We start from the raw sequence: 25,735 nt of genomic DNA on the forward strand, positions 1-25,735 counted from the left end.
ATTTTGAAATGCTATTGATGCCAACAACGTTTCTAAATATACTGAGGAGATCAATCATACTTACACCGCAATTTGTTTATGTTTACATGGTATGTTTACGTTAAGAACTGTTCCCTACGCAGTTCGAATTAAGGACTGTACGAATACTATTTGCTGGTGTATTCCAGTCGATTTTTTGTTTTTCCTTATTACATTCGCAAGTTAATCAAGAAATTAATTTTTTTTTGCATTGTATCTATTCTATAGACATCTCAGAATATGTACGTATTCATTGTTTACAGAAAAAATAGTTAATAAACAACAATTTCACAGTTTTGTTTGAAATTTATCAGTGTACGAATACTTTCTACACCCACTGTAACTCGTCACTGAGAACCAAGCGGTTAATACTAAGTTTTTCGTAAAAGTTTTCGTTATTAACCCTTAGCACTCGAATGGCGATTCTGAGGCGCCACTAAAAATTGCTGTACCATTATTCAAAATGTTATTTACATTATGAAATATGACGGGATCTAATCCGTTCCTAAACATTTAGGTATTGTATGAGGCATTATACCAATTTCATATCCATAAAATTTCAAAAATTATAGAGAATGGAAATGCTCGAGATCGGAAGAAATGTTTAATTTTCCAGTTGAAATTGCTCCAAGTGCAAAGGGTTAATACAAAGAATCAACTAAAGTTCATAAAAAAAAGTTTCATTAAAATTTCGAATTTTTTATAAAATAAGCTGCGACGAAACTATAAGACAATGTATATTTTACATGTAAGAAAAAGTCGGTGGAAGTTAATGAAAAATATTTTTTCCTATTTAGTAGTAATGTGTTCGGGCCACCTTTATTTTTTACAGTTTCAATTAATCGTCGTGATATCGATTTATATAGATTTTTTATTTGATCTTGACTTGATTTGGCTCAATTTCTTCGATATGAGCTTCAGCTCTTTCACCGACGAAAACTGTTTCCGATTTCATAAAATTCCTTAGATGTTTTCTATTGTGCAGGGTATTTCACCTAACTTGACTTGTTGTTTTTAAAGATACGTCAAATGTCTGAAGGACAAAGTTGAATGGTAAAATGGGGCTCATACGATACCAAAACAATGTTTGTTTTTATGTAATTTCTTTTAGAGGTATGAAGGTCACATTCATCTTTTTAAATGGAATGAGGTACTTTTTTAAAAAGATATTGTCTTATAGTTTTGTCGCGACGAGAATATCATGTTTACATACATTTCCCAAATTCTTGGAATTGTAGCCTTCGATATTTCGTAGAACCTTAGAATATACTTCTGTATAATTTAAACAATAACACTATGAATGAAGGAAGACAGAACTCAAGACCAGGGTTGCCATATGCGAGTCTCGCCTTTGCTTCCCCCACTGTTCCCACTAACGCTAACGCGTACTTGGAGCAAGCTAAGTTAGCTTTAGTGGGAAGAGTGGGGAAAGCAAAGGCGGGCTTCGCTGCGCAGCTGGGCGAGGGACGGAAGGGTAAGGGGCCTGGCGAGACTAGAATATGGTAACCCTGCTCGACTTTCATAGAATTTCCATCGAATTTCGCACATATCTTATAGTATTGTCGCGGAGTGTATAACGGGGGGTTTATTGTTTGTAGAACTCTTTTTACCACCATTGAACTATTGGAATTGGAAGTTTGCACAGATATTTATGATTTCGTATTCGCACGCGAAAGGGTTGCGGGAAAGGGGATAGCTCACTTCCGGCTCCTTCGGGCAGCCTGTGCCGAGGAGATTTTAACTAGTCGAACGACGACGATTAACGATCGGTGTACCTTCCTCGGATTTGTAAATATGTATTTAAAATATCGTTTAGTTGTTTAGTTGGCTTGGACAATATTTAATGACGACGACATAACTGCATGGCCGTTACACAACACTACGATTCGTTTTGTATGATACGCTGTACACAATGTATACTTTGACCAACGGACGACAATTATTACTTGTAATCGTTGATAGCATAAGAATCAAGGGAAGAAGAATTTAAAAAAGAGAAGGGAACGAATTTTAGCACGTGGCAAAAGTTGAGAATGAGATACGAGCGAGAAACTAACTAATTATTAATGTCGATACGATACGTCGTCTTATAATAAATAATCACGATCACACGTGTAACATAAGAGCTCTAGTAGTTTGATAAATCGAGAGTGTAAAAGAAATTACGTCTAACAATTATATCGATATATGCGTAAATTATACACACCGTAATTACCGTAAAAACCGCAAGACATTACTGCCATTGTACTGTTATTGCCTAGTCAATGTAAAAACAACAACAACAACAAAAGAGGTCATTCAAACAAGATACACTTAATTGCTATACGCGTCTCGCGTTCCCCAGATGTTGGCGGAACGGAAGAACTGTGAATATATTATATACCTGTATATCAATTGGTTTGTTCGTGTGTGCACGAGTGTGAGTGCGCATTATTTGTGTGTGTGTGTGTCGTGTATGAAAGTGTATAGTCCAAGAGGAATTTCGCGTCGAAGTCGACGAAGGATGTGCGCGTGCGATTTCCAGCGAGACCTCTGAACATGTTCGTGTAAGCGGCCCCCTCGCGAGCAACTAGCGAGGTCCGCCTAAAGAAACATATATCCGTAGAGAAACATTGAGACTAATGAGACTGAGTCTTAGCGCGAGACCCGTCGTTCAATCCGCAGACTTCGGAATCAACTAAATTATCAATAGACCGCGAATGTTTATGCAATTTTCAACGTTTGTTGCAGATATAAAAATTGTACTAAACTCTATGGAATATTCCACCCTTTTTTTGAAAATTTTCGGAAGCCATAAACGCATAAAGATCCGCAGTCCAATTATAAATTAACTCCCATCGAAGGATTTTCTCGATCCATTGTTCGCGCACCAATCATCGTCATGCGAGGTCTCACGATTTTTACGCTTTTACAATTTTTATAGGGAATTACAGTGATTTGAACTGATTCAATGTCGGCGAGAAACGCACAGCGAGGAGCAAAATTGAACCAATGAAACGATTATTATTTAACGAATGGTTTCCTGAACAAACGGTTTGGTTCAATTTTCCTCTTGTATACCAATCGTATACGACCTCTCGTTTGAAATTAGTTACCTCAAGACTACTGGTTATTATAATCAACGACGACCATCGACACTCGCGGCTCAGGCTAATCGGAGAGATGAAAACTTGGTCCATCGACGACGGGGGACGGCTTTGCGAACCTTTTCAGAGGTCTTGCTCGAACCGAGCACGAAGGTCTTGGCAGTGTTTCGCGCGCAGAAGGCAGCGTCAACGAAATTCGAGAGTCTCGTTAATATTCTCGGAACAGGGTGCATGAAAATGTGCATTAGTGCACCGTTTTTCCCGGGGGCATTTCATTTGCCACTCCCCAGCCATGAAAAAGTCTTTATCGTTCTCTCTCGCTGAAGGCGAATTTACAGAAAATTTGTATTTCGATCATTTCGGAGGAAACGCGGATGAGAATAATCTTTACACTTTTAACATACGTGTGCGCGTATAGAGATGAAAAGTGCAATTTCGTATTTACGAGCCGGTTTGTCTCGCTCTCGTTCGTTTTTGTTTCTCGGGCGGCGATTCCGCCTGAATTATTTCGCTGTTGCCAATAGAGGAGAGGCGGAATCCCCGCAGCAAAAAGGGAAGAAAGCACGCGGACGAGGAGCTGAAGAAGCTTAGGAACGCCGAGGTGAGGAGGATATGCTTCACGGCAAGACAATTAACCCTCTTGCCGTTGGAGAACTCCGGACGCGAGGGATGCACGGCAGTCTTACGGGATACTTGTTCACGCGTGGCGCATATTTTCCCCCGTGCTAGACGGAGTGTTAAAGCGGAAGGGTGAAAGAGTTAATCAACGCGTGTCTGGGATCCCTTCAGCGCTGGAACACAGTTTACTTATCCAGTTTCTTCTGCCTTAAAGGGAAACTCCGCGTGCTTTCCACCACGAGCGATTCTACTATAATCTTCTTATTCTCTGCTACAGTTTGCTTTTCCAATCGATGCACAATTGGCCAGACTGCAACATTTTTGCCGAAATAAACGTAAACGCACTGTTGTGTCAATGTTATCGCGCACACGTTACTCTACTTATTTTTCCCACCGTTTATTGCATTCCGTGCAAACCACCGACGATTTCCGTGTACGCAACGATAACGTATTGCAATTAGCATGAACGCACGCAATATACTGCAGCAGAATAACAAGCTGGAATTCCTAATGGATTTCCTATTTAAATAATACAATCGACGAGGGCGATACCGACAACTTCATTAAGAGCGCTTGCCATGCCAAGTGAGATTCCTCGGAGCGATATAACGAATCCCTTCGTACTCTCTTTGTACTGTTTCATTTGGTCAACTATTTCACCCGGTACATTACGCGAACCAGCCGGAGACAATCAGTAAGCGTTTCCAAGATCAATTTTTCACGGTTTCGAACGAGTGCTCTCTTCCGACGCTTTCTTTCAGCACCGCTGTAGAACTTGTTGAATATTTGAGAAGTTCGCCTTGAGTTTAAAATCGAAGATACGCCCATGAGTTAGAGGGGTGGGGGATCCTGCGCGGCCAATGGCAGTTCATGAACAGTCCCGAAAGCCATTCGATATCGGTCTCTCGCGATTATCCCGACGTATCTTATTCCTTCGGTTCAAGTCACCTCCCCACTTAAGCGTCCGCGTTCGGTCCCGGCCGCGGACACTTAAGTGTGGCTCTACTCCGTCTAGAAAATTGTCTCGCGCGAAACTGATCGAAGAGCAAGACAAAAGGAACGTTCGGTGGGCGGGGACGTCCCCGAAGAAGCAAATCGTGTATACCGAAGTGGTACGGAGAAAAAGTTTCGCCGATTCCGCGGGGAATAATGGATCATCGAGCGTTGAAAAGGGAATTAAGCAGCGGCGCAAAGTTTTCTCCGGGATCCTCGAGTCCGCGACGCCCGTCCTCGAATAGAATTATAATTGCGAATACGTATAAGTAAATGGGAGACTTGCGCGCGCAAGAGCGAACCGATTAAGAAGCTTGATTGGCGAGATTGTGGAGGCAGGAAAACCGAGAAAAAGATGGAGAGAGCGAGCGAGAGAGAGAGAGAGAGGTGGCGCGCGGCTTAATTTGTTCAATCGCGCGCCCGTTCTTTTCCAACGAGGCGAAGGAAAAGAAAGTGAGCAGAACAGGGGCTGGGGAGGGGAGGGCGGTCAGAGTGGCCGATGAAAGGGTGCCGCGGAAAAGTGGAAAATAAAGAAAGGAGAGGCGAAACGCGGGAGCGGGACAGAGAGACTCCCCGAGAAATGAAAAAGCAGCGAAACTGCTCGTCGACGCGCCGAAATGGCCTTCCGCGCGCGAAACTTTCTAAACAAAGACCTTCCGCGCCCCTTGGTCTTCAAGTCGCCGAGACTCTATCCGAGAGCATTGAATTTCTCCCTGTCCCACAGTCCTCCCACCCCTTTTTTCCTGACAAAATCCTGATCGAACCAACGCCAAAGCGAATGGTGCGACGATTCGAGTGTGACTGCCGCAAGAGAACGATGTGTGTTCCGTTTGACTAGACGCGTAACGTCGATATCAATCTGTCCAACTCCTAGATGTAATTATTCACATATCGATCGAACCCCACTGCCCACGCCCCTGTGGTCTCTCCACCAACGAAACACGAGCATTGTTCCTCTGTCACCGCGAGGGAGCACGGTGTTTGCGTTCTTCGCTCGTTTTCACCCCGTCCCTCAACGTTATTGTTGTCGATTCGTAGTTCGCGCGGCTCTAATCGTCATTCCTGATCGCCGAGCCCAAGGGCACAACGCGGATTATGAAACTCGAATTCCTGTATTTCTTCGTTCCCGCGATTGTGTACAACCTTGACTAGCCAATAAATGGAGAAAGAGCGAGCGTGTTTGTGTACGTTGTGTATGAATTCGTCCGACTGCCAGTTTCGACGACCCGCATTCGTTGTTTTGTTCCGGATGAACGGGATCGTGAGAATGCGAAGGAACGACCTGTATCACTGCGCGCGTGTAAATACTGCCGAATTAATTAAATTAACCGAAACTCGATGAAGCATTCACTTAAATGTTACGGAACAGAGCGCAAAAAAAAAACACGCGATCGAACCCCCTCCCCCCGGCCGACCGACGCTTCGAGACGGCCGAGAGAATCGGATTCACCTGTAAACATCTTTCCCTCCCCTCTCTTTCTATCTATCTCTCTCTGTCCCTTTTTAAATTCCATCGTTCGACGACTGACAACTACTGTGAACACGGCGGCGGCCAACAACACCGGAACAACAATTTCATCCCGTTTCACTATCCGACCCCGTTCCGCGTTCCAGACGCGCCATACCACTCCATAGATAGGCTAAAATATACTTAATAAGTGTTTCGTCTAGCCTACGATGTATATTGTATCTATAATCAGAAATAAATTATCGACCGTATATCTGGCTCGGTATTCTCCCAGCACCCTGTTCCCCTCCCCGAACCGCGAACATCTGCGGCTGCAACGATATTGAAATTTTCGGCGTTCCACAGTGGAAACAGGTGAGTCAGACGGCAGCTAACAGCGCGGCAACGATGGAACAAAGGTAAGTGACAGTGTCCCCCCGGGACCGAAGAATATAGCATTTTAGCGCGATATTCAGAAAATCAGAGTCAGCACAAAAATCAGCTTATCACAATTAGAAAAAGAAGTAATCCAATGATATCGTGCCACTCTGTTAGCAGGATAATCCGAAGGTTTCGGAAAGGCGAGTTCACAATGACATAAAAACGCGGAAACAGTTGGACGAAGACGAAACTCGGTGTTGCGTGACCGCCCATTCTTCAAATTCCGTTCCGAAAGAATTAAATAACGGCGGACGTCGACACAAAGCCGCGGCGAAATGAATTTTTCCGACGGAAGACAGGCATAAGTTAGGAAACAATAGAGCCGCGTATGGGCACGGTCCAATTAAAGTTGACAGAGTTACAAAGCTTGATAGGTGGGGAGCCGACTCGCTCGAAACCGCGACTCGCGCGGCGCGGCTCGGCGGATCGGCCCGGTTGAAGGATAAACGTTAGACACGCGACATGCGAATTTGCATGGACGATGCATTATCTACACGTGTAATGTGACATTCCCACCCCTCGATTACCGAAGTCAAGCCCGCTCGCAATTAGACCGCCTGCGGTTCACCCTCGGCTGATCTTCGCGATTATCTATCCTACCCCGCCGGCCTCTCCTAAACCTTTCAATTTGTCTTGGAGTGGTGATTTGTTCTTCATTCGTACGATCTTATCCGCCCGCGGAACGGCCGCACTTTGTTACGGCTTCGTAAGCCGATCTTAATATCCTCCGATATACCAGAAAAGAAAAGGGGAGAAACATTGCGCCTTTAACTTTACACGAATGCCAGTTCGCTTTTATACTCGAAATTTCTTTTCCTCTTACCATCGTATCGTCGCTCGACGATTAGAAAAACAAGGAGCCGAAGCGTCCGACATTCATCCGCCTGGCAACAAGCGCGGCGTGACACGTTGAAATTCCAGCACGTGGTGGAGAAATTCGCGGGGCAGAAGGGGTTATCCCGACGTACTATACAACTGGGTCGCAATACGTATAAATGCCTGAGTGCATCGGGACCGACGAGACGCCCCGAACGACCCTCGCGTATACCAACAAATCCCTTCGAATCCTTGATCTCCGTTGCCGAGAGAACGCGGTGGATCTTGGCGTAAATAAAGCGGCGACGGTGAAATTCCACGCGAGCGTTAACGTCCTGAAGACCCTGACGAGTGATACAATTGTCGATGATTCCACCGTGTCGGTAGATAAACATTGAGCCCCCGGTAACGATGAAATCGCGTTGAAAGCATTGTCGGTGCCCGTCCCATATTGTACGACCGCGTCGCAGCGTCCGCGAGTAACGAGCAGCGTGGACCGGCCGAGTACTCTGCAAGAATTGATCAAGAACAGGCCGCGGCAGCACGATTCGCGAAGAAACTAAGGTGTCTCGGTGAAAGGTTTTCCTCTGGGGAGAAAGGTGAAAAGATTTCGAGAAAACCTGCACGGTTGTTGTTCAGGTATCGGTACGCGGATAAGGGGGTGAGCCTGCCGCAGCGCGCGCTTTCTGTGGTATTGATTACAGCCTCCTATCCAGGTGCACAAGCAGGGTCAAATCTGCCCCTCTCCCCGCAACCGGGTCTACTACTTCCTCCCTTTGCCATCTCCTCTTTCCCTCTCCGACCAGCGATCCCTCTCTCTCTCTCTCTCTCGCCTCTTCCCTCTTCCCTCTATCTCGTTTCTACCCTCTTTTCCTCTACCCCCTTTCCTCGCCACTCCCTGTACCACGGCTCTCGTCCCTTCCTCCTCTTCATCCCCCAACTTACCAACGTATCTCTTTTTTCCCCTGAACCCCGTCACGTCGGCTCACCTGCACGCTGCAACTGGAACAGAAGACTCACATTAGCGTCACCCGCAATAGCGCACCATCGAAACTTTCGTTTAATTCGACGGTGAACGGATTCGATTTAAAGCAAAACGGATAGTTGTCCTTGGGGCAAGATAATAATTCACTCCAGGAGAAATAATGCTCCCGAGCCTTCGATGCCGCCATGTTTTTCCGCTGAACGGGCTCGAGAGGCACTCGCGCAGATGGCAATAGATTTAATTCGACGGCGGGATCGTTTTCGGGACTCTCAGTCAAGTTGACGGACAGGTACGAGTCAATCGATTCGTCCTCGTTCCGAAATCAGGTGATTTCGTCGGGGATCGACCGATACCTGCGACACGACCACCCTCGTCAACCTGTCAGTGAGCCTAGTTAATATTCGGACAGTCTTAAAAAGCCGTAACTTTTTAAATGAAGTATTCAGGACATTTCCAACAAATCCGCACGGAAGCGTCAGGATCGAACGTTATGTGTAACGCGATAAGTTCGCTCGTAAGCTGCGGTATTCGATTGCAGATCCCTTTCCAGGGATCAAGCAGCTTAATAATGCGCATATTTATGATCGGACAATGTAATCCCACTCCCCAGCACGATAATACCTTCTACATCTATTCTTTTGTTCGCCGAGCGAGTTTCTCTAACAAAAAATGACACATTAATTAGTTGCACAACTCGGATCTTTATTATTGTTACTCTCCGATACGATATCGTAAAATATGTTGGTGTACTTATATAAATTGGGTTAAATTGACGCGAAGGGATATTTATGTTCCAACTTGCTTCGATCCCCATTTTGCATTACCGTCGACAACCGAAAATATCACAGCTACGAAGACAGCTACTGGGGCGAACGATAACAGGCGACGCGTTATTATTACGTTACAGTACATGTAATATTGTTAACCGAACCGTCACAATTTAACAACAGTATGCGCTCGATTTACCTAGAACTGTGCACGCAAAATCAATCAACGAGCCAATGACGGAGAATTCTCTGAACGCGGTCGCATGTACGGCGGTATAATAAACAAATGTGTATATTGCGTTTGATAGAGAGAAGCAAGGTCGGGCTTTGTGCCAGTCGAAATAAATTGTTCCCGGCGGTTTTCTAAAGTGATATATAAATAATATATGTACGTGTAAACTGTGCGCGCCGCTATATGAACACAGATGTCAATATAGTACGGTCACGTAGTTGATTAAATGTAACAATAGCGCGATAATGGTAAATTCATTTGCTCGTGCATCGACGAGAAACCGACATTACATTCCCATCAATCTAATAATAAACCGAAACGCGTGCGGTCGGCGCTGGTTGTTCTAAACAGCGGGGCGTAACAAATTTACTATTGTACTACAAAATCATGATAATTTCTCTACTTCGATCGTGCACGCGCAACGACTAGACTGCGGAACATGGCGGTCTCGATATCGGCGAACTTTCGCGACGCGCGGATTCTCGTTCTTTCATAGATCAACGGAATCACGGAGTTGGCATTTTTCTGCGATTAAACAGTATCGGTGCGGCCGCATCCGCACGGCAATTATTGCCTGCGATGGTGGAAATCGATTCTCGAGCGTATACGCTGCGCGCAATTTGACTGTCGAGCATAATACGCGCGTGGCTCGATGCGCGATCCACCGTGGCCTAAACGAGCGGTTTAAACGGCCAGAAAAACCGAACGGAACGAGCCGCAAACAATCGATAAAGTCTCCACTCGTATGTGGAGAAACGATGCGGCATCGCGCGGACTGCTACGGTGCCCGTGAGCCCTATTTTTCGCGTTGAAGAAATTCCCGGCGGACATAAGGCGAAACTAAGTTGCCCGTAAACGGAAACGTCAGCCCCGTTCCGACCGCGTTAATAATAGATAGCCGCCCCTAAGAACACGCCCGAAACCGATTACGCGTAACACAATGCTGCTGGTAGCCTTGCATGCGCGCGAGTATTAGCCCTCGCCCGTTCCTCGTATCAATTTGATACGTTTTTCATTGTTTCTGGAAAGGGTTCCGCGCGTGGCTTTATTATCCGCGAACATGCGACCGGTCTTGTCTCGAACCCCGCGGTAACTGAACGTGGACTGCCGGAATAATCATCATCAATGATCAATGATGTTTCAAATTTTGTGGCTGCTGGTTTTGTTCGGGGAGGTATATTGAAATACAATATTATATTTACTTATTTATTGGCATTATTATTATTACAACTCTGGCTAACGGTACTGAAACATTCGAGGCTCTTGTGTCTACGAACCTCGTAGCTTCAGCGTCTTTACGATTCCACATATACATATACATATGTCCTCTCCGCGTTCATACCGCGCAAGAAATACTCGGAGTACGTGGGAGTTTTTACAGATATAAAGATTTTGAAACCACGAGAAAGTGTCTTGAAACATTTTCAAAATTTCATAAAATTCCGTGCTTCAAAGTGAAATGATTTGACAACTCCAAGGATATCTAGGCAGAGTTGGGCAAAAATTTAATCGACGATTGACGACTTTCTACTTCAATCGTTAATCGCAATTAACAATTAATCTCCTCGTTTAGTCGTTAATTGCGGTTAACGATTAAATTTCTATTTTAGTCGTTAATTGCGGTTAACGATTAAATTTCTATTTTAGTTATTTTTTAGTTATTTAGTTATTTTACTAATCGTCAATCGGATAATTGATTAATGATTAACTGGTGAAATTTCGAAATGAAATACGTAATCAGAACTGTATGAATACTTAAAAAAATGTAAACTGAGTTTAGGTATGTAGACCAAGTAATACAAACTCTGTTTACATGCTTTTATGTTTGAAGTTATTATTCCTGGACAGCTACGACCATGTTTTTGTTGAAACATGTTTTTGTTGAAATATATTATTATTTCCGTCAATTCTCCATCCGCTCTCTGCTCCCTCTCTCTCTCTCCCTCCTTATTACAATTTATGGATAAACCGTGAGGCGATTAACTTCAACAATTGATTAAATCATCCGATTTTTCGATGATTCCTTTTTTTAATCAACGATTGACGATTAAATCAATCGATTGAATCAATCGTCGATTTTTCGACGATTTCTTTTTTGAATCGTACACATTAATCAATCAATCATGATTAAAATTTTAATCGATTAATGCCCAATTCTGGTGCACGGTAGTGCATCAGCCAAGTTCTCGCACTACCTCCTTTTACACTAAACAACTTAGCCGTTTGTTAGAGGTTTATAACTCGGCACTGGAGGCAGATGGAGAGATGTAATTTCGTACACTTGTTAAATGCTATCATGTCTCAATATTGGCAAAACATTTATCTTCCAACATTAGTAGGTGTAGAGAGCGATTGGTTTAATATTTTAATCTTGAAGCCCGATTGTGAAAAGAGATAGAGTGTAACATATAATTTAATGATGCTTTCGGCGCTACTGTTTCGATCAATTAATAAATCTAGCAATTTTGCAAAAAACTTATGTTCTTTCCTAACGTTTCGGTTCACTTTTGAACCTTTTTCAAAGGTCGAATTTGCGTCTACAAGAAAACATATATATATATATATAATGCATAAAAACCTTCGTTGTGTGTGTGTTTCGCCATCCATGATAAAATAATCCCAATTATCGATCGTAAATGTTTGTTTCCAATATGTTTCGACCTGAATGGTCTTGAGGATAGCCGGGACCATCCTGACGAGGGATCGACGAGTGAAGACGAAGGAATCAATTCACGTGAACGCACAACCGAGCGGTTTTCTTTATTTAATGTTTTTTCAACTAGTCGTTGAGCACTCCGGACACAATAATTTCACGCGATAGACGCGTACGCAACGACAAACGCTGAATACGGTAATTCGGCGATGCGAGACTGAACACGAGGTGATCGGCACGTGGATTCTGAACACGAGGTGATCGGCACGTGGATTGTACAAAAAGCGAGGAGCGCGTGTGTGTTGTGCGATGTCTCACGATCAAGTCTGTTCGTAGTCCTCTGTTGCGAAAACAATTAGCCAAATATTATTGAGATGCGCGGTCGACACGCAATTTTCGTTGCTGTCTCGTGTAGCGCTCCCGCGATGCCGTATAGCGTTACGACGTTCACGGAATTACAGTTCGCGGGAATTTTTTAAATCCAAAACAATGTTCAATATTTAATTCAATGATGCTTTCGACGCTACCGTTTCGATCAATTAATAAATCCAGCAATTTTGCAAAAAACTTTTGTTCTTTCCTAACGTTTCGGTTCAGTCTTGAACCTTTTTCAAAGGTAGAATTTGCGCGTCTACAAGAAAATATGTATATATAATGCATAAAAACCTTCGTTGTGTGCGAGTGTTTCGCCATCCACGATAAAATCGATCGTGAATGTTCAATATATTTAATTTGATGATACTTTCGGCGCTACCGTTTCGATCATTTAATAAATCTTGCAATTTTGCAAAAAACGTTTGTTCTTTCCTATATATAAAGTTTAACGTTAGTCTTTTACACAAGGTGGACAGACAAAGAAAAAGTACTGATCACTTTAGGACAGATCCGTTTATTTAGACGGTACGAACTATACTGCTTGACAGAGGACAATACAGAAAAAGAGAAGAAACATACAAGAAACAGAATGACATACAGTGGCTCACGAAAGTATTCGAACGCCCTTTAAAACAGAATAACTTTTTTATGATTGTAACAAACGACCTGATTTTTTATAATCAATTAGAAGCACTGGTTTATGATATGGTATGCAAAAAAGATTTTCCAAAAAATTATAATTTACAAAGTTACATGCAAAAATAAAAAAGGCATTTTTTTAACTTTCTTATTAGGGCCCTTAATGAAAATTTAAAATACATGTTTTGTAGATCTATGTTAGTTATGCACATGCTGAAAATTTCATCGAAACCGAACGTCGCGTCGCCGGCAGAATGTTAATCTTCGATACATTGAATTTGGATTTTGTCTTGCAGATTAGAAAAGGATTTTTTTTCTTTGATACCTCCTTGATAATTGATGAAATTTCAAGAAAAATTGATGAAATCCCAACAAAAACATCCTGTAAACACGAGCCAAGTTCCTATGGCTGTAAAAAGTTGTGAGAGCAAACAAAATACGGCCAAGTTCATTAACTTAGAAATACATCTTGCAATACTGAAAAAAGCGTTTGCAAAAATTAGTTTAAAAGAACGCTATTTAATTTTTGAAGAGTTACATGGAGGGCTAAATTATTTAAACTTTGCCGTTACTTCTTAAGCCAATGGCCACAAAAGGTGCTAGGTAGCGGCCAAGTTTGAATAATTTAGCCCTCCATGTAACTCTTTAAAAATTAAATAGCGTTCCTTTAAAATAATTTTTAGAAACGCTTTCTTGGCCGTATTTTGTTTGACCTCACAACTTTTTACGGCCATAGGAATTTGGCTCCTGTTTACAGGATTATTATAACTCTGGCTAACTGTACCGAAACATTCGAGATTCTTGTGTCTACGAACCTCGTAGCTTCAGCGTCTTTACGATTCCACATATGTCCTCTCCGCTTTCATACCGCGCAAGAAATACTCGGAATACGTGGGACTAATTACAGATATAAAGATTTCGAAACCGCGGAGAAAGTGTGTTGAAACATTTTCAAAGTTTCATAAAATTCCGTGCTTCAAAGTGAAATGATTCGACAACTCCAAGGATATTAGATATTCTCGAAGTGTTGAGAAGCGTAAGATCGCCACCAAAGAGATCGTCGAAAAATCAAAATCTCACGTCGCCAAGTGATACCGTTCGAAGCTCGAAATCTAAAGCTACCAGTGTGCATGCTTCCGAAAAGCTGAGGATCCGCGTAACATCGTCTCGGATCGCTTAGAAAACTTGTTGAAACCTCAAACACACCGGCCGAAACACCTTTAAAACCCAGAGATCTACGGAACCTCTTACAGTCCCCGAAAATCCTGCGGACCACCGAAATCTCTGAAACCATAGGAACCCTCTGCCAAATCCTTTGAAAACCTCGCGATCCCAAGGACCCCTCGAATTCTCCCGCATTTCTGGAACCTGGTGCATCGGTTTCAACCATCGTGTAACCGAAACTTTTCAATCGCATGAGTTCGGAACATTGAATTCCGCGGATCCGCAACCGCATCGTCAATTTCCTCGAAATAGACGCGTCGATAATAATTACGTTAATTATTTCGACGAAGATCGTACGTCTCACCCGTGCGCTATCCTACACAATTTAAGTTTAGGCAATTAATCCCGTGGTCTTTACCGCAGGATAAATCGCACCGTTCGGATCTCTCAAGACCGAACTTGGTCCTTATTTTTGTTCCATGAAACAGCGAAGGAATAAAGAATCTGAAATTCATTAATAAATTGGTCCGAGATCCGAGAATGAATTTCGAATTAATTTCTACAGTAACAAAGCGGTGCGTTCAGAAGGTTCTGGGTCGGCGTAGAACAAATGGAAATGATCAACGACCCATTCGTTACGCCGACGAAAATTTATTGTCTAGACAATGCGCCATTGCGCTCAGATTCGCGCGCCCTTTGATGCACGAGTGGGTGCGTCGCGCTCGAAGCCCTAGGCATTTTATCTTCGGTCGTCTCGGACGACCTACTTCCGAGAGAAAGAGGACCCGTGTAATCGTTTTCGAAAACATCCGTCCGACGAAAACATTATCGCGAACGATCGCAAGCAGCCCGGGGATTGCCAAACAGATCCAATTGATCGCGGCGTATCTCCATCGCGACGCGGCTTTGTGAAACAACGGATCCATGAAAGTTTGAAACGCTGCGCTGTTGGAGACGAGGTGGGAAGAGCGAAGCGGAGGAAATTAAAAAACAATAAAGAAAACGTAACGGTGGCCTGTTACATTACAAAAGAAAAATACCGGCCGAGGCTCGGAGATGAAATGGAACTCGCAGCCCGCTCGCCTTTTAAGCCAAGTTTCAGACAGTACGGACATAAGAGAGTTTAATTACACGCAGCGCACGTTATGAATTTTCTTCCGTGCAAACGAGTCCTTCGCGTTTTTCGCCCGTGGAAATTGTAAGGACCTCTGCGCAGGAAAGAAGAATACGGAGGATGCTAATAGGCACGCTTATTTTAGAGAAAAGAGAAATATGCAAACACGAACTGAATTACGCTATCTTGCGAATAGTGATTATCTCGTTCCTTCGTTTTTTTTTAACTATTTGTCCTTATAAAGACGTCGCGCGTCGTCCCCTGTAGGCAATCGACTACTGTAGCCTAATTGTTCATTTCTCCCGCCCTCGTCCGAGGTTCCACCCACGCCGAGACCTTTGTCCTTCGACGCCGCTCAAGAAATCAACGACAACGAGGTTGCTTGCTCGGGGCCGTGTATTCCGTGGATAATGCTGCGTGTTGAACGCCGCTTCCGCATCTCCGCGTCTCCGCAATTCCGCAGCTCGAGGCCCCTCAGGTAATAGCATCGCATCACGTTGAGTGATTTTACACTCTCCGGCTCCCACGCCAATGCCCCCCCCCCCCCGATAAATTAAGAGCTCACGGATAAAAAAGAAAGGACAGTGAAAAATAACGTTGCCGATGACGCAACGCAACGACGCGCCACGGCGGAATGAAAAACGCGTCGATCTCCGGGGCGAGGCTCGAGTTTCCGCGACGCGGAACGACGCGCTAGTGATCGCGGTGAAAAAAGATCTCGCCGAATACCTGAATCTTCAACGTTTATTCCTACGGTACACGTCTATATCATTTTCAGCCGTCGATACCTCGCACAGTGGGGTATTTGGCCTGAAAAAGTGGAAGAAAGTCGATTTCTAAATCTGTATGGGGCTAGAAAAAATTATTTTATCTTTTCAGTCCGTTTTCTAAACGTGGTGTTTTTTAAAAATTTATTTTATACTTTTTAATCCGTTTTGACAGCGTGGTGTTTTTTTAAAATTTATTTGTATTTAAATAATTTTATTGCATATTCTTGTTGCTTGTTCTCAGAGCTCTTTCCAAAAGACTATAATAAAACATTTTTTTCTTAAATATTTTGCAAGTTATAATATTGAAAATATTCCACTATCGCCTCGCTTTTTCAGGGGTTCTCGATAATCGGAGAAAAATATGTTTCGAACGAAAGAGGAACAGTTTTCAGACGTCTACAAATTTCGATATATAAAAGTTTTAAAAAAATTTTTTGTACAAAATATTGAGGTAAATTTGACGTTTTAAATACTAAAATGTATTTCGGATTTCATAATGTTGTAGCTGATCGAGCCTATAAATAACGCTAAAATAGTTTTTTCCACTTTTTCAGGCCAAATGCCCCACTGTGCCTTGGTTGAAAGTATATCAAAATGGAAACACAGGAAAATAAAATGAACCGGACTATAAAATTTGATAGGGAAATTGGTTTATCTCAGTATGAATGTATTTGAATACATTCCTTCTACTCCATACACCTCGCGGCTGGCTCTCGCTTTTAATCGAACCGAACTTTCGAAGAATACCTTCTAACCGCTCGCTCAGCTATTCCATAATGGATGCCAACTTTAAAACAGTCCCCTCAAAGTCGATTCCCTTTGACGCAGCGGTTAACAAGTTCTTTAGTTTAGTCGCACCACTTTCTCGCTAAGAGACCTCCTCGCCCTTTACCTTATTAATTATTCTAATACGTGTACAAATTGTACCTGTTCAAGGCTCTCAGCGATACCGACAAAGATAAAGCAGGTCTCGCGGAGGGATTACACGAAATTAGGCTAAGAGGATGATGAATATGCATCGCAAAGTCGCATAAATAATGTACACAATATGCTAAGGAACAATGTTTGATTACTACTTTAAAAGGAATGACATCACAATCTTCAAAATGATTTTGCAGAGAAATCTTTTTCCTCTTACGTAGACATAATCGCTAATTACGGATCGTATGCCAGGGCAGTGGCACGTGGGGCTGCCTCGGCGGGTGATGCTAACTCCTCGATGGACGCGGCGAGGAGGAAGAGAAGAGAAGAGAAAGCTCGCGGGGGTGGATTTCCTTGCATTGTATATTTTACGCGGTTAGTTTTAGCAGAGGCTGGCTAAGCTGAACCCTGACCTATACCCACCTAAGCTCTCTCGTTTCGTCGAGTATGCCGCTGCCTGAAATATTTACCGTCCGCCCGTTCCCATCCGCCACCCCTTCGAGCTCTCTCCGCGTGTGTGCACGTGGGTGTGTATCCCGTTCCTTCTCGTTCTCCCGTCCACATTTTCGTCTTCTCTTTCATTCATGCTCTCGCAACGGTGTCATCGATTCTCCGAACGCGCGATAGACATTTTTTTCGGGGGAACAGATAACGCGGCAGTGTCCGAGAAAATGAAAAAAAGTTATCGTAAATTTTCGAGGCCGATCAATATTTCCGTTTCCCGGCTTCATTTTCGCAACAGCGACGGACGAGGTCGTGAGCGCCTTTTTCTCATTTCCGAATGTATAATATATTCGGAAGTTCATCAAGTGTCGTACTCTGTACAAAAATCGGCAGTCTGTTAATCACGTCGAGAAATCGGTTTCCGCGAAACAACGAAGTCCCGTGAAGAATTAAGCGAAACACTTGGCGCGTACGAGTTTCGCCCGTTGAACGCGGTGTGAATGTCAGTCAAACGAGATCGGTCGAAGCCAAACACGGGATGAAAAGTTCGAAGCGATACGCAACCCAGCCGGTTTGATCGCAATTCGAGCGTAATTTCCACGGCGAAACGAATTAGTTCGGGGAAGCCAAGAGTTTCGAGCGTTTCGGGAAACTGGCGTTCGCGTTCGCCGATTGCTAGAGGTTGATGCTGCGGTCTTGTCTGTCAATCGTAACGGCACGTGATGACATATCGATCGCGACCGCAAAGACGCTGCCCCCGTTGCTGTACAATCCCTAAACTCGTGTCTGCCGTCGGTTTCGATACCCGATCCGAATTTCCCGGCGAATAATACGATTGGCTGTATTTAATGAAGTCGGAGCGACACGTCACGTGACCAGGGAGCAGGAGACTTTCCGGGAGAGGTAAAATTTCGAAGATACTCGAGGATGTTCGGTCTCGGTAGATCGAGAAGCCTGTCGCGGGGCTGGAACGACGCGAAGCAGCTGACGCGAAGGTTCTTCAGGGATGGAAGGAAACGAGCAGTCGGGAGATGAATCCAAAGTCGAGGCCGAAAAGGAACAGGCCTCATGGGTGCTGCCAGAATATTTGAAAACATGCTTCCCCAGACGATCGTCTTCCAGAAAAAGCCTACCGGAGTCGCGCGGCGTATACCCGTGCGTGTTCCTCGCACATTTTCCCACGCACACGAGCGAGCACACACACACCCGGTCGAGATTTGCCGAGACCTCTAGCAGGCATCACGGTATTATAAATATCAAAGTGGGACAGACTTCCGCCATTATCAACGTCATTTATCGTCCCGGGACAAGCGCCGCGGCGTGTAACAGATACAGGCTACGGATAATCCCTGTTACGGGCAAAAGCGATGCTGTTAAATCTCAGATTTTCGCCCTCCGACCGAGTACAACGCTTAAATAGTTAACAGTCCGACCAGTTTCTACGGAAAGCCTGCAGACACTGCCTCATATTAAAATGGAACACCGAGGCCTTGAATTATCGAGACGGCTGCTTTGCACGAACCGTAGTTCGTTTGCTGGACGACTGACCTTAACTGATGAAGAGGAACACGATTTTCATTGTGAGGAGAAAATAATGGTGATCGCGTTAAGGGAGATCGATCGCAATAAGGACCATAGTGTGCAATGCGTCAGAGAGAACCGTGCTCGCTCCTATAAATACCACACAACACCTAAGGCGAAATTAGTGAACTCGTCGGGACTATCGTAGCATGGAGTCAACTTGGATATCGACACGACTAACGTTCAGCCACGGTATTATCTCGACGATGACAATGGAGGCTCGCGCAGACTGGAATTAATCAGCGCGAGATTCGTTTCCTATAGAGATCCATTGGGAACCCTGTATGAACGTACAAGCCACAGTAATAGACAATACGAGGATTGTTGATGAAATTGTTTCTGCTTCAACAAACGAAGTCTCATTATGCTGCGAAAATACACAGCGCACGTCTGAAATGGTTACGGGATGTCTATAAACAATTACACGTACGTGAAATATAAGTACAACGTCTTTGGAACACCGATTGGCAATTTGCAATAATTCCGATACTTTAATCATTGAGAACCATAGCAACCCCCTTAATGAAGATCACCAGGGGGAAAAAGGCAGTTTCGCCTCGGTTAAAATATTCGAGCGGTAATCTCGCTGCGAATTTACTACGCCGCTACTATCACTAATGCCACCGACGCGACGTGCGATAAGGAAGTCCTAAGTACCAAGGTCGAAATAACTTGTTCCACTGTGGGACGTGCTCACTATCTAAAGTACGGGGTAAATTAAAATGTACTGCTGCTCCCGGAGTGTTTCTGTCCCGCGTGTCGCCCGCGAAATTTATTGGAAACTCTGTTCCCGCTTTGGATCTGCTTCTTTGTGATACCGTCGCGAAAATAACGACGAGAAATAACAAATATTTTTGACAATCGACGAAGAAAAATTTGCAGTTTACGAATCACGACTCGAGATTGTCAGATCAAGGTTCCCGCGATTAATTCGTTAACGGGGAGGTTTCGGTGTACGTAGACGGTACAGGGAATCCGGGATAACGAGCCGGAAGTACTACGGTTTTCAATTTGCCCGGAAACGACATGCGATAAACACGTATAATCGCTGAGCCACCATATTTGCTAATCTACATCGGGGAGGAGTCCGGGCTCCGCCGTTTAGAGGGCTAAACAACTTTCAGCATGGTCGAAGGGAAAGAGGTAACGAGAAGGAAACAGTGTGTGTGTGAGAGAGAGAGAAATAGGGGAGGGGGAACAGAAGAGAACTGTACGTGGTACATGGTAGACGGGTCTAAAGCGAAATTAGCCAACTTCCGGGGTGGATGACGCAACGGAGCCGGTAGCTAGATATCAGGACTACTATAAGCTGTTTTGTTCTCTCCACGCTCTGCGTTGCTGCGGTCTTGTAGGTTGCTATGTCCCGTGTACACCCGGTATACCAACTTCCAAACTGACTTACCCAAATTTACATTTGCCCCGTTGCCGTGAAGCTGGCGGAAGATCGAAGTGTCCTTATCTGCTCCAGCTCGCTGTCAAACGGAATGCGATATCTCGGACAATTCCTGTCAACCGGCGCGCAGCTGCATCCAGAGAGCAAACTTCCATGGGTGTCCGTTTTTCCGAACATACCACACCGCCACACCACCGTGCACGTTATCAATGCCATCGATCCTGCGACAGAAACGGGAACGTTTGTTAGCTCTTCCAGGCTGATTCTACTGACGAAGCATTCAGGAGCACCAGGTCACCATTCACCTTTCAACAGGCTTTGATATTACGTCGATGCTACAGTGATTTAGATCGTACTATTTTCACACTTCACATTCACCTTTGCAACAGCTGCACTATTTCTTAGACTTCATCAAATATTATTTCCTTAGCGCAAACAATAGATCAGAGAGTTTAATGGAAGCCGAAGGGAGAATTCAAAGTTGCCAGGCGTACTGAACCTTGCAGTCCCTGAGGCTACTTTTACAACTGTTAGTTACTACTGTTAGCAGGAATAATATCCAATATAGTCTTTCCACAATTCAATGTTTAAAATAATCTCGATTATCGATCGTAAATGTTAAATATTTAATTTGATGAGATGTTTTCGGCGCTACCGTTCCGATCACTTAGTAAATCTAGCAATTTTGCAATAGACTCTTCTTCTTTCCTAACGTTTCGGTTTAGTTTTGAACCTTTTTCAAAGGATAAATTTGCGTCTACAAGAATATATATATAATACAGTAAGTAGAATAGGTGAATTGAAATTAAGCAAAAAGGATATTAATACGTACTTGCTATAATAACTTTAGTAAATTGAGCATTGAAAAACTGATTTGTACACGCTGCTGGTTTAGAACGTACTGCGGTCAAAGCGACCGTTTGAACGGAGCACAAAAACTGAAAACATTGAAAACTGAAACATATAAACACACTAGTCTGAACATAAGGATCGACCGTTCTTAAATCGATATATGGCGGTAAATTTGAAAACGTCTAACGATATTCAACACATGTTATTATACTAACCACAGATGGTAGCTTTAAAAATCGACATTCATGATGTAAGACCAGCAGAAAGAATGTATTTTCTATTTATATACAAAAGAACAGGTTGTAATTTAAGTGGGTAGGACCCAATTATAAACCTTATAAAATTGGAAACTTCATCATAACACATTACTGGTTTACACATTACTAGATTTATATTATATTGCTAGATTTACTAAGTGATCAAAACGGTAGCGCTAAAAACATCATCAAATTAAATATTCAATGTTTAGTTCGAATTCGAAAATGTGACAGGCTCCATTCGAGCGAGACACTGATTCCTGGCCACCTTACCTCGATCAATTTGAAGATTGGCGGCCATTGGAATTGGAAATGAAATTTGGTAGACGTACAAATGGACACTAGCGCGGGCGCTAACACGTTACGCCGTTCAACCAGGGGTAATGTATTGCGCGCCGGCTAGGACAATCGATTCTGCAAGGATCGATTTATGTTTACGATCCACGGAAGACCTATGGACCCTGGGAAACTTAGTGTACGTAGTTTGCGTAAAAACTTGACCAGTTAAAATCATTAAAATACACTCCTCAGAAGAATTAAGGGATCACTAGTGCGAACCCGAAAAGTTGCTCCCACTTTACGCGATCATAACTCCGTCAAAAATTGCTGTATCGATATCGTTAAACAATGGTTTGAAAGCGTGAAACCTCTAGTTTCACATGCTCTGTTTCAAATTGTTGCTATATTGATTTTTTACAAAGTTATAGCGGATGAAGACAACATTGACGGTTAACAAAAATTTTGTGCAACTTTGGAACATCACACAAATTTTTTTGATGAATCGCGTTAATATCATTTGCAAGGGCTTACCTTCCTGTGTAAATTATGTGGTTGTTGAATATTGTGCGATTTTTTTTATTCGAGTTATTCAACATCGCGTAAAGTGGGAGCAATTTTTCGGGTTCGCACAAGTGATCCCTGAATTCTTTTGAGGAGTGTATATACATATCATAGACATATAGAGATAGACTGCGCGGCCTGTACGAAGCGCTGAAGCCCACAATGGCGGCAAAAAACAAAAATAAAACATCAATAAATACATCAATTGGAAAGAGAGCGCTATGGACCCCGGCTAATGCTCTCTCTCTCACTCTTTGTACCGCGCGCCGCCATTGTGGGCTTCAACTCGCCCATAAGACGGCGCAGTCTATCTCTATATGTCTATGATACATATCTAACTAGTGTGTCTGTCTTTTTCATTTAGATTCAAACGAAAGAGGTTCAATTCAAACGAACGTTCTTGCAGACGGCTGATTTGTCACACCTTGAAAAACTGTGTTCATAAATGCCGAAAGCAGCAGCAGATTCCCGTCCCGTTTGTACGTTCTAAAAAGAATTGCTTAAAATAACGATTTCACCGGCTCTCAGACCGGAATGTCCCCTTGAAGCTGGAATGCTCCGCCTCTGGGATGCACCGAAGTTTAATCAGAATAAAACGCGTGGCGGAGAATCGTCAAGTTCCAGTATTTCGCCGTGATTTATCTTTAGGGCAATAAAAAGCTTCGCTGCATCCCCGTCTGGGACCGGGTATATGATGCATAGTGTTAATAACGTCCGTCCTCTCCTTCACACTTGCGTGTGCAACACCCAATCTCACCCTCCGACTCTGTCGCAGTTTTTCTCTGTTCAGTTCGCGTTCCGCTACTGTTTCCTCCTGTCGTTCTCATCCCGTGTGTCTTCTCGCGCCCCCTTCCACAACCTTTTGTGCCAGTGGTTCTCAAAACGAACAGTCGGAACAGTTCTAACATCTGCACGGTCTTTTACTTTCTTGGCGTTCGATTCGACAGGTTGGACGTGCCAAAGAAGATCGTGCATTCTTGGACAGCTTTTTTCAGAATCTCAAGGAAGCTTTCAGATGTTTCACCGACATCTATCTATCGATAGATTCCAACCGAGCTTTGAATGGCCACTGCCAATAACATTATCAGATACTAATGGCTGTTCGCACGCTAACAATAGCAAAAGCGTCGAAACGGAATACTATTCAGCGAATGTAGGATCAAGTCGAGCCTATAGGTCATGCTGTTTCATACGCATCGAGTATATGTCTACACAAGTCAGATACAATACTCTGTTGATATGATGCATCAACGATACCTTTCCTTTGTTTCGCAACATCTTGCGGTGGTAAAGTTCGTAATTCTAAACAATGGATTCCGCTGTTGATTTTATCTCACGTGTATTGTACTATTTACTTTGCTAATGTATCTCGAAGGTCTTTATACGTATTTACTGTACTCTTCAATAGAAATAGATCCAATAATTACAGAGGGAATAACAAGGGCAAGCAAATTTCGAAAATTCTGTATAAATATTATATAGAGTATAGAGAGTGTCTTAAAAAAACTACTGGAACAATAGCCGTATCGAAACTGCGTGTCTCCAAAACGCCATGTTGTAAAACCGTTGATTGCAACAATTTCGAAGCCCCAGGGTAAGACATTCTGCAGTTTCGTACCTGTTCGTACCTCGACAATGAAAAGAGTAACGAAGAGCATCGTCTGACGTGGCGTGTATAGGGCGCAACAATGCTGCAAGGAGATCATAAAGATCGGTCCGAGGGTTTACGGCCAGTAGTAATAACACAAATAAATTACCGAGCGAAACATAACCTCAATGGTAGTACGGCCAGAGGCCTTTGTATCTGTTACGGATACAGGGTGAATTATGTTACAATCTAGCACCGTAACGTTGCATTGTCTCGAATACACGGTGCGCTCGGATCGTTCCACCTGAAGGGGTTATCACGAGGGGTAGACGTACAACTCGACACACTCCTCGATTAACTTGATGCCATTACTCTGTATCCTTGACTTAAAACATGCAATATATTTCGACGAGGCACGCACGGCAGAAATTGAGAATGTCTTTATACTGTGAGGAATTGCACCGTCGGTTCTTATTTCAATTAACCGTACGTGCATTTGTATGTTACTGTTACAATACTGTTAAACTGTTACAACAATGATGATTAGACAGCGGATGTTCACGCAATTTTCAATTTTTCTGTGGAATTTTATATTACACAGCATTTCTTGAATATTTTCAAAAGCCATGCATGCATAACAATCCGCAGTCTAATGATATCACAGACGAGATATAGGATAGACCAGGATAGACCTGACACTGCCTGACACCTTACGGGACTTGGTGTCCATAGCAATCTGTAGTACCGACACCTTAAAATGCCAGTGATTTTAGCGGCCTCTACGCTTTGAGAACGGTGAATTCGAAAACTAGAACCAATACGAATCGGGTTCGACTGGTAAAACTTCTACAGCCAATGCCGGATTAATCCAGCGCGGGGCCCGTAGCAAATGTAACCAGGAGGCCCTATGGTGTTTGCACGATAATATAATAAAACCCAATGAATGGCCTTTTTTGTAGCAAAAATATCTGCGAACGATATGTCTACAGCGTTGTCAAGTCTAAAGCACCGACGAGATACTATTAAAGACTGCCAGCCCCTGTGCACCGACGAGATACTATTAAAGACTGCCAGCCCCTGTGTTATTCCGCGGGACCAGTAAGTGGGCGCGAGTGGGCGCGGGGATAACGTGAAAGTTACAGTGATCTGATATACCACATCGCTAAAAGTTCTAAATAGTTCCAAAATAGTGTCAAAACATCGTCTGAAATATGGCGGAGAATGTAACATTTAATAATAATCGATATGGTTTCGTGATAATTCGCATTCTCGCCGATGCATCGCGACGAGAATCTCCTCAGTGGTCTTCTTCACCGACAAAATGCCGTCGTTGGCCTTCTGTTTCTCTGGATGGAGCCAGAATATATCCTAGAGGGCGTAAGAAACACCGAAAAATTCGGGCTCGCCAACTCCCATAAGACTGGCAGTCTTTAACAGTATCTCGTCGGTGGTTCTACCAACGACGAGATACTCGTCAAGTAGAAGAAGAATGATATAGTATTTACCCATTCTGTAATTGCCTTATAATACTATCACCGACGAAATACTATCCCGTCTCTTTACCTAAATAGAACCAGACGATATATGACATTGTTCACGCCCGGGGCAAATCAGCTTGGATAATACATATATTTTGATCTCAAGGAAGGTAAAATTGCAAAATGTTGTGAAAGACAATAGGTATAGGAATAGAATTTATTGAAAAATCAACATATTTATTAAATGTGCAGCTATTAGCTCG

General features: G+C 43.5%; 1 long non-coding RNA gene across 2 annotated transcripts; it reads right to left on the reverse strand.

Moving 5' to 3' along the window:
- Positions 1–233: 233 nt before the first annotated feature.
- Positions 234–25,055, reverse strand: LOC143212918 (uncharacterized). 2 transcript variants are annotated; one of them, XR_013009822.1, is made up of 4 exons: positions 24,164–25,055; positions 24,025–24,097; positions 20,467–20,678; positions 234–8,421 (listed from the first exon to the last, which is right to left on the reverse strand). It is a non-coding gene; the product is annotated as an uncharacterized LOC143212918 (long non-coding RNA). The 2 variants fall into 2 exon arrangements; XR_013009821.1 differs by having other exon boundaries at positions 24,025–25,055.
- Positions 25,056–25,735: the final 680 nt, after the last annotated feature.

This window comes from Lasioglossum baleicum, chromosome 10, assembly GCF_051020765.1.
Source record: "Lasioglossum baleicum chromosome 10, iyLasBale1, whole genome shotgun sequence".
NCBI lineage: Eukaryota > Metazoa > Arthropoda > Insecta > Hymenoptera > Halictidae > Lasioglossum > Lasioglossum baleicum.